Source organism: Marmota monax, unplaced genomic scaffold (genome assembly GCF_021218885.2).
Source record: "Marmota monax isolate L192 unplaced genomic scaffold, Marmota_monax_Labrador192_F-V1.1 WCK01_AAM20220418_F8-fsc00003, whole genome shotgun sequence".
Taxonomy (NCBI): domain Eukaryota; kingdom Metazoa; phylum Chordata; class Mammalia; order Rodentia; family Sciuridae; genus Marmota; species Marmota monax.
This window is the reverse complement of record NW_026694084.1, coordinates 22,916,265-22,926,324: the sequence shown is the minus strand read 5'-3', so window position 1 is coordinate 22,926,324 and position 10,060 is coordinate 22,916,265.

Below are 10,060 nucleotides of genomic sequence, written 5' to 3'. Positions count from 1 at the left end.
TAGGTTCAAACAGGAACTACTCTATTGCCCGAACTCCATGGGAACTTAACCCGAACGCAACGGGAATTCCGCGAGAGCTCAACGGAACTCCGAGAGAACTCAAAAGTAGCGGGCACCCGAGGTAGCAGGAGCCGCCTTATTGCCAGACAGCAGAAGTTTATATACACAACTGAATACACAGCTTGTTTCAATTTAGCATCATCCAATTACAGCAATCAGTCATTATCTTAATAATTATACACAGCTTAATTATCATCATCTTAATGGCTCGCTGGTGTTACTTCTCAACCACTCCTTCTGGCAAAATGCCAGGTGCCATCTTGACTCGGTTGTGGCTCTCAACAGCTTCATCTGCAGCCCTTCCCATTTTGGCTGATGGCCAACAATATCCTTCCAAATGTTCATGTCAAAAACCTGAGTCATCCTTAGTTCTTTCCTTTTTACCCAGTTGTAAGCTGCATTGTGTCCCCAAAGAATGATTGTAGAAGTCCTACCTCCGAGAACCTCGGAATGTAACATCATGAATGCGGTCATGTCTTGATAAACCCGTTGTAAGCTGAGAATGTTTTAAGTGGAAAGTGCATTGAACACACCAACCTGGGGAGACAGCATAACTTAGTAGCGTGACTGCCTGGCTGACTTGGGAGCTCCAGCTGTGGGCTGTGGCCCAGTATCACAAGCAGTGTCATACCACATATCACCAGCCCAGGAAAAGACCAAAATTCAAACTACAGTATCTACTGAATGCTTATCACTTCACACCATCATAAAATAAAAAAAAAAAAAATTATAAGTCGGATCATCTGTTAAGTCAAGGACCATCTGAGTTCGACTCAGATGTGACTGATGTCCTTACAAGAAGAAGAGGGACACGGAGACTGACATGAGGGGAGAGGGCCTGCGTGCCTTGGAGGCAGAGGTGGAATGTTGCACTGGAGCACAAGGAGCACTGGAGATTGCCAGCAGCCACGGAGAGCAGGAGGGCAAGGAAGCACCCACAGGGAGCACCACCCCATCAACACCTTGCTTTCCAATGCACAACCTCCAGGACTGTGAGATGATGGCTTTCCTTCAACCACCCCCTTTGTCTTTTATGGCATATCTAGGAAACTGAAGCCACCCTGCAACCAGTTATGAGAGGTGTAAGCCAATCCTGTTGGCTCCATCTTCAGCACACGTCCAGGTTAAGACGACTCCTTACCAGCCTCCTAGCTAGTCTCCTTACATCCACTTTTGTCCCAGCTGGAGTCTATTCTGGACATGGAAGCTCAGGTGATACTTCTAACACCTGAACAGATCATGTCACCTTCTGCTCTGTCTGCAGTGACTGTCCATCTCATTCTGATTAAATCCAGAGTCCTCACAAGGCGCCTTCCCTAAGCCTTCACTCCACCCTGTGGACATCCCCTTCCACCTACTCCCCTTCTGCCTAGAGTCCCTTCCCCGCTCTCCCTCTGCTCCCATTTAGTCAAGTCTTGCAGTCTCCCACCACTGGCTGTTTGCTCTGCTTAGAAAACCCTGGCCCTAGATATCCAGAAATTTTGCTCTGTCACCTCCTTCAAATCTCTGCTCAAATGGCATCTTCTTAGAGCAGCCCACTCGGATGACCCCACTTAATATTATAAGCTCTTGCACCCCGTCTGTTACCTATCCCGGTCGATTTACATCTTCTCCATGTATTGCCTCCTTGTAATTATACAACTTATTATTAATATGTTCATTGTTCATCATCACTCTCCCTCTCACCAAAATAATTTAACTCCCATAACCAACGTAGAAATCTTTATATATTTTGTCCCTAAGAATCTCAAGTATATGTACAGTAGCTGCTCAATAAATATTTGTTGGATGGATGAACACTTCAAGATGACCTCAGCCACAGGTCCCTGTCAGTTCTGAACTGACCTAGTTGGGCAAGCCAGAGCCTGCTGCAAAGACTGATTATGTGCATCTCTTCCCAGGTCCTCAGGGAGTGAGGTAACATTGGTAGTTTGGAATAAGCCATGATCAGAGTATCTACACTACAGAATGGCAAACCCAAGGGAGGTGGAATGGGAATAGGAAACACAGTACAATGAATTGGACATAACTTTCCTGGGTTCATGTATGAATACACGACCAGTGAAACTCCACATCATGTTCAACCATAAGAATGGAATCCTAATTAGAATAAGTTATACTCTCTGTATGTATAATATGCCAAAATACACTCTGTTGTCATGTATGTCTAAAAAGAACAAATAAAAAATATGAAAATAAAATTTTAAAGAAGAATGGCAACCTCTACAAATCAGGTTTTTTTTTTTTTTTTTTTTTTTTAGGAGAGCTGGTTATTAAACATTTATCAAAATGCCTCTCCACTGCCTACCAAAGTCAAAAGTGTTTTTTAAAAAATCTTAAGTTTGGGCTGGGGTTGTGGTTCCAGAGGTACAATGCTCACCTTGCATGAGTGAGGCACTGGGTTCCATCCTCAGCACCACATAAAGTAAAATAAAGACTATGCCCACCTATAATTAGAAAAATAAATATTTTTAAAAAATAAAAAATTTTAAGTTTTAGCTGTGAAGCCAATGAATAAATCAGAAATTAGTCCCCTTAGCTTAGTTTGTTCCTCAGAAGCTAAAAATATTACCAAAAATTAATTTCATGCTCTTATCAGGTTCGTATGACAGTGCTTACCTGTTATGATCACTGCCAAGAAGATCAGAGATTAAATATTGTCATGATTGAGCAGTGTATTACAATCTACTATTGAATATTTATTGAAATTACAAATAGTTGAGGGAAGTTTTTCACTGAAATAATCTCTCGTATTAACTCTGTGGCTAAAATTAATAATACAATCATTAAAATTAGACTTCATTTTAATTGAACAAATGCTAGGCAAGGTCCAAGCACTGTGATAAGAAATAATGAGGAAAGAGTTAAAAAAAAGGCCTGGCTCTTACTCAGGGTGCTCACCATCTAGTGGGAGAGTGACACTGATGATATTATGTGCTAGGAACTGAAAAAGACATATACAGAGAAAACGTATGTATTTAAGATACAAAGGCATACAAATACTCAAGATGATTTATTTTTGCTATTTTTGTTGATCATCAATATAATATAGAAAAACAGAAGCCTGGTGATGACAATTTGGACACAAGGCAAGTGGTCATTGAATCCTGTGTTGGCCCCATCCCCAGGTTAACATCTGTATCTTCTGGGTGGCCGTGAACAATAGAGAGAAAGGCCGGGGAAAGCCATGAAATAAAACACACATCCAGCCATTTCTGGCAGCAAAGAGACAGAGGATGGATGCTCACTGCCCCCGTTTTATGCTCTAATAATAGATGGAAGAAATAAGCATCAGATAATCAGGAGGTTCCTGGAAGTCCCAACCAGATGCAGGACTGAGAATTAGGGCGACCATGTGCTCTAGTTTGCTTGGGATGGTATCAGTTTGTGCCTTTCACCCTGGTATTTGTCTAGTATTGCGTTTGCTCCAGAAAATAAAGGGAACACATTTAGGTGATAAATAACTGTTCTGAGATATCAAGACAGAGCAGACATCGGCCATGCGGTGGCGCCAAATGCAAGAGCACCCGGGGATTCCAGACCTGGTCATTAGTTCTGCAATAACATGGCTCCGTAGTTCATACCATTTTATAACAATCCAAAACTCTACCTATCGTGGAGATTTGGAACATGCAATGGACTCAAATTTTTATAATTTTTTAAAAATTTCCCAGTCTTTTTTTTTTACTATTCCCCCGATAATACTTCTTCTCTAGAAGAAATATGTTCACAACTTCCCACTCTGACAGCCTCAGAATAGCACCTCACAGAGACTTGGCCAGTGTCCCCATCACCAGGCCTTTTCCCTCCAAGCCTGAAAATGTTGGGCCATTTATCCTCTCACAACCCTGCCTGAGAGTGAAATTAGGAAGAGGACATATGCAGGACAGGAGGGTGTGGAGAAGTGACAGTGTGATGGGTGACGTCACATAAGTGAGCTGCAGCCAGCCACCGACACAGCTTCTAAATCAGATTTTAATAGACTGATCCTTCTCCAAGGTTCTGCATCTTCCTCAAACCTTATCCTGAAGTCTAATTTTAATGATTGTATTATTAATTTTAGCCACAGAGTGAATATGAGGGATTATTTCAGTGAAAAAAATTTACCCCGACTACTTGTAATTTCAATAAATATTCAATAGTAGATTGTAGATTGAATAGTTGATTGCAGATGAAGATGTCATCTGCCATCTCTCTCAAAGTTATCCACTCCCCCCATTGTCATTTCAGGATACCATCGTCTCTCACTTGGAATTTTGCAGTAGTCTCCTTAGTGGGATAAGCATCTCTGTTGTCCACCCCACTCTTACCCCACTCTTCCTTCCACACTCCCCAGAATTACTAATATGACTTATTCAAAGTGCACATATTTTGGCTCTACTTTCCAGAATGGCTCTTCACTGCCAATGGGATGGGGCAGGTCCCACCCAGAAACAACACTCATCCTGTATCCTCCACTCCCCTGATAGCTCATTCTTGGAGCCCTTATCTCCTCCACCCAGGTGGTTCTTTGAGTAAGCCAAGGTGGTAATGAAAGCAAAGAACTGCATCTTAAGTCTGTGAAAGAGAGGTTATTACTCTTTTACCAGAACAGAACAATTACTCTTAAAGAATTTCCTCATATCATTTCCATGGTTCCAGGATATGTCATTTTGCATTATGAAAACAATTTCTTCTAGCCCTTCGCTGTCCAGTGGACTGTAACTTGTCTGAGTCAGTATCAGATGATGCTGAGAGACAGGCATTCTCCCAAAGAGGCTTATCTGTTTCATATTGTGCAATTGCAGAGATTAGTCTAAAATGCAAAATGTGAAAGTAATTAATTCTTTGAAGCTAGATTTAATTCTATGCTGTATATAAATCTTTGTGGAAATAACTCACTCACTCCACTGTTTTCTTTTAAAGAATTAAAAAAAAAGTTTCATCCATAAATTTAAACCTAAATCACTTTTCCCTCCTGAGCTTTCTTAAATTTGTATAACTTTGGAAGGGTGGGGGAAGGTGGTGGCAGATTAAAAAAAAAATTAAGCAGAGGATTTTGTCAGGTTTATTGAGGTAAATTATTCACCCACTTTAGGTGAGTAATTCCATGAAATTTGGCAAAATATGCAGTTCTGTAACCACCACCATAATCAAGATAAAGAGCATTTCCATCACCTCAAAATGTTTCCTTGTGCCCTTTAATAATCTGTCTGCTCTCGTGGCTCCCAGCCTACAGCAGCCACAGACCTATTCTCTGTCCCTGTGGTTTTGCTCTTTCCAGAATGTCATCTAAATGAAATCACATAGTTTGTAGCTTTTGGTTCTGGCTTCTTTCCACTAGCACAATTCTTTTGAGATTCACCCATTTTTGCCATATGTATCAGTAATTAATTTGTCTTTGTGAACCAGTTGTACTTCATTGCAAGGATATGCAATGAATATGTATGCAGCAGTTGCTTCTGGGTTTTAATGATTATGAGTAAAAGCTGATATAAACAAATTTTTGTGTGGACATGTATCTGTATATCTCTTGAATAAACACCTAGGAATAGGATCACTGGATATTGATAAGTGAATGTTTAGCTTTACGACTATTTTCCAAAGTACCTGTACCATTTTGCATTACTATCAACAATTTCTGAAACCTCCACTTGCTTCTCTTCTTGGCCAACATTGTTTTTTTTTTTTAATTTGGGCATTTTAAGAGGTATATGATGGTACCCCATTGTGATTCTCAATTTTATTAATTCTAATTCTAATTCTAATTCAGTTAATTGTCGGCTGAAGGCAATGCATTAAGTCTAGAAGTACAGACCGAATACTTTTTTAGAAAAATGTTTCTCAGTCGTAAATGTTGGACCTGATATAAGCACTTGTAACAAATTCAAATCACTGAATTTTTATAAGTATTTTTCTTATGATCTTATTATTGCTAAGGACTATTCTTTTATCTCACACAAAAAATAGCAACTGGTGTTTTATAGTACATACATTAAAATAAGAGCAACATGTATTTAGTGAACCCATACTCTGGGCAAAGTGAGCTGTCCTAGTTATTACTTGTTCCCAATATCTATCCTTCCCTTCTTGGTAAAAGTTTCCCTGATCACCTGGCTACATGACTAACTGGGATAACGATTACATTTTCAGTCTCCGCTGCAACAAAGCATGTCCTGGTGATATGGAAGTGACATGTCACAATTTCTAGGAGCCTTCTTTAAGGACAGTTGACATGCGCCATCTGTCCCCTTCCTACTTTGTTCCTTCCTCCTACCTAATGGCTAGAGCTGAAGATGTCATGTCAGTCCATGAGTGAACTTTGACAATGTGGTCAAGCATAGAAGAGCAGTAAGCCAGAAGCAGCCTTCAGGGTGCAGGGTGCACACCTGTAATCCCAGCAACTTGGGAGGCTGAAGCAGGAGGATTGCAAATTTGAGGCCAGTTTAGGCAACTTAGTGAGACCTTGTCTCAAAAATAAATAAAAAGAGCTGGAGACTCAAGTTCAGTGGTAGAGCACCCTGGGTTCAATCTCTAGTACCAAAAAAAAAAAAAAAAAAAGACCCTCTCCCTCCATTCCAGTCAAACCAAGACCTTCAGTGGGATCCACACTGCTCAGCCGCCACAACCTGAGAACTCTGCAGTACAGCTCTGCCCAGATGAGCCAAGTAGCTGACAGTAATAAAGGATTATCATCTAAGTCAATAAGTTTGGGGATGGTGTGTTATTTAGGGTGCCTAATTGGTATATCTGTTTGAGCTACTGTCTTTTGGCTCTCTGTTATTCAGAACTGAACCAAATCCTAATTAATACAGATACAAAGGAACACAATACAAAGCCTAAGCCCTCTAGAAGTATGTAATCAAAATGGGAAAATTGGAGCCAAGTTAATTTAATTAGGAAAGGAAAGTCTTTTTAAAAGGTTGCTGTAACAACTGGATAACTCTATAGGGAAAAAATGAAATTTGACCCCTAACTCACTCATTAGGCAGAAATTAATTTGAGATAGATCATAGACTTAAACATAAACCTCAGAAACATAAAGGTTTTATTTCCCATTTTAATTACACTGAATGCCCACAATATGCTGCTTTAATAAAAGTAATTCCCACAATTGACTAAATATCTGTGTCAGACACCAAAAAGCATTTTTACATACATTATTATATTTCATCCTCAAAACAACTCCATAATATAGGTGTTGGTAGAAAATAGCTCTTTGGCTTAACATTCTTTCTCCTTTTTTAAATTTTTTATTTTGGTAAGGTTATCTGAGTTTCCTTGGATGGCTTGGCCTCTCCTTCATGTCTAATCCTTTTGGTTTGCCAGGGTGGCCTCAGACTCTGGGTCTACCATCACACACTTGATCCAAACCTGGGCACGCGGAATCACAGTGATGTCCCAGATTCCTGTTGCTGCCCCTCTTCTCTTCTCTTCAAGTAATTTCTTTGTTTAAATTTTTTATTGGTACATAATAATTATACATAGTAGTGGAATTTATTGTGACATATCTGCACATGCGTGTAACATCACTTTAGTATGTGCTAATGAACACAGATGGTTCCTAAACTTTAGCATGCATAAGAATCACCTGAAAAGCATGTTAAAACAGAGGTTCCCAGGAACGGTGGAACATAGCACATGCCTATCTTCCTAGCTACTCAGGAGGTTGAGGTGGAAGGGATCACTTGAGCCTATAGACCAGCCTGGGCAACATAGCAACATCCTTATTTAAAAAAAAAAAAAAAGTCAATGATAACAACAATAATATAGAGGTTTCTGGACCCCATCCCAGAGATTATGACTAGCTCTTCTGCAATAGGGTTCATCACTTTGCATTTCTAAAAAGCTCTCAAATGATGCTGACAGGTGCTGGTCCTAGTTGCTAGGAGCTTGTTAAAGATGTGGATTCATAGGTCCTCCTCCAGACCTGCTAAATCAGGCTCTCGGAAGACCCAGAAATCTGAGATTTTTTTTTCATACCAGGATTGAACCCAGGGGTGTTTAATCACTGAGTCACATCCCAGTCTTTTTTATTTTTTATTTTAAGACAGAGTCTCACTGAATTACTTAGGGCCTCGCTAAGGTGTTGAGGCTGGCTATGAACTCACCATCTTTCTTCCTTATCCTCCCAAGTTACAGGCATGTGCCACCACACCCAGTTGAAATTTGTTAAATAAAAACTCAAATGAGTCTGAATGCCAAAGTTTGACAATTAAGTGGTTTTTTTTTTTTTTTTAGTTGTAGATGGACACAATATCTTTATTTTATTTTTATGTGGTACTGAGGATTGAACTCAGGGCCTTGCACTTGCTAGATGAACGATCTACCGCTGAGCCACAACCCCAGCTCCGATTAAGTGGTTTTAAACCTTGAATTTATATTAAAATCACTTGAGGAGTTTTAAAATGATTCCAAAATCTACCCGTGTCTCATTTAATTTTATGAAATGTTTTGCTAGAGATAAGCTTGCAGCCAAGTGGTAAGAAATGCTGCTGTCAATCATAGTGTCCTTAGGAAGGAAAATGGCCAGATTTACATGTTGCATCTAAAGCTTGCTGGTGGGGTGAGGAGAGAGAATAAGGGTGAGGGAACATTTATATTCTTAAATTGTTAAAATAGCCTTCTAAAATATGAGTTTTAATGGCTGCATAGTACTCCATTCTAAACTATTGAACATGAACAAGGTGCCAGACACTAACTTATTTACAATTCATATAACTTCATCTTACTCAGACAACTGAGATAGAGGGAAGCTTAAGAAGAACCTAGAATGACCTGAGTCTGAAACTCAAGTTCTTTTCTACACCAGAGGTTTCAACCAGTCTGCCCATTAGACATACATGGAGAACACTTAAATTACACAGACACCTGAACCCACCTTTGACTAAGGGAATCCAGATCTCTTGGATTGGCATCATATCTGTCTAGTTTTTCCCATTTCCCAGGATTATGGTGCATGGCAAAGATTGGGAATCTCTGTCCCTCAGCATTCTGCTTTTCACACTGATAATAAAGGTACTTATTTCTGACATCCTTTTTCCTTTCTAAGCTACAGCAGAGTCACTTTCCTCTCCTCCCATTTTTTATCAGGTAACCAAAATCACCCAAACAAACTTCTCAGAAGGTCCTGAATGGATTTACCCAGTGCATGGCAGCACCGTAGGCGTGGGCGCATAATGATAGGCCATCACATCCAGAAAAGCCATAGTGCTTTCTCGCTGCAGTGAGAAAGAATGGGGGATGGCTACGTGTTTTCTTCCCAGGAGGCCAGGACAGAGTGTACCTCAGAGCAGAGGGCAATGACACAGCAGGAAGGACGTGCATCGAATGATGGCTCTCTTATAAGCCTTTCTTTTTTTTTTTTCTCTCCACAGAAAGCAAGGACATGATCTTCTGTCCTCTTGGAATTAGTGGTAATCTTTGGGAAACAGCTTTCAAATTGCCAGGGTCAGGACAGGGCGTACGCAGGTGGCCACGCGCTCTGATCACACTTGTTCTAAAACATTATTGGTGTTTTATGTGCAACCAAGCAAATACACATGTATACATGCATTCAGATTACCCCAACCAGAATAATTCATAAAGCAGAGCAACTAGAAAGTATTAAATAGTTTTTAGAGGTAGATGAAGTTAGTAATATTTAAGTTGAGATACATGATGTTTTGCCAACTAATATATTTCTACGTATTTCTTCCTTTTCACCCAAATTCAAGATTCCTTTTCCTAACTGCCAAAGTGCTCCAGAAAAAAAATGTTTTGAGCAATGTGTGTGCTATGTGGGCATCAAAGCCTCTGTTTTGTCTCATGAAAAACAAGAACACTAGTCTATGATCCTGACAGTCATGTTATAGGAAGGGTAGAGACTCTGCGATACAGGTGACAATAATAAATTTCATTTCATTCAATTTGATTCATTCATTCAACCACTCATTTAGTATTTATTAGGCACAACATACTATAAATGACATCAAGCATTACTACAAAACAATGGTAAAATAAAACAATGTCTTTGAACTTT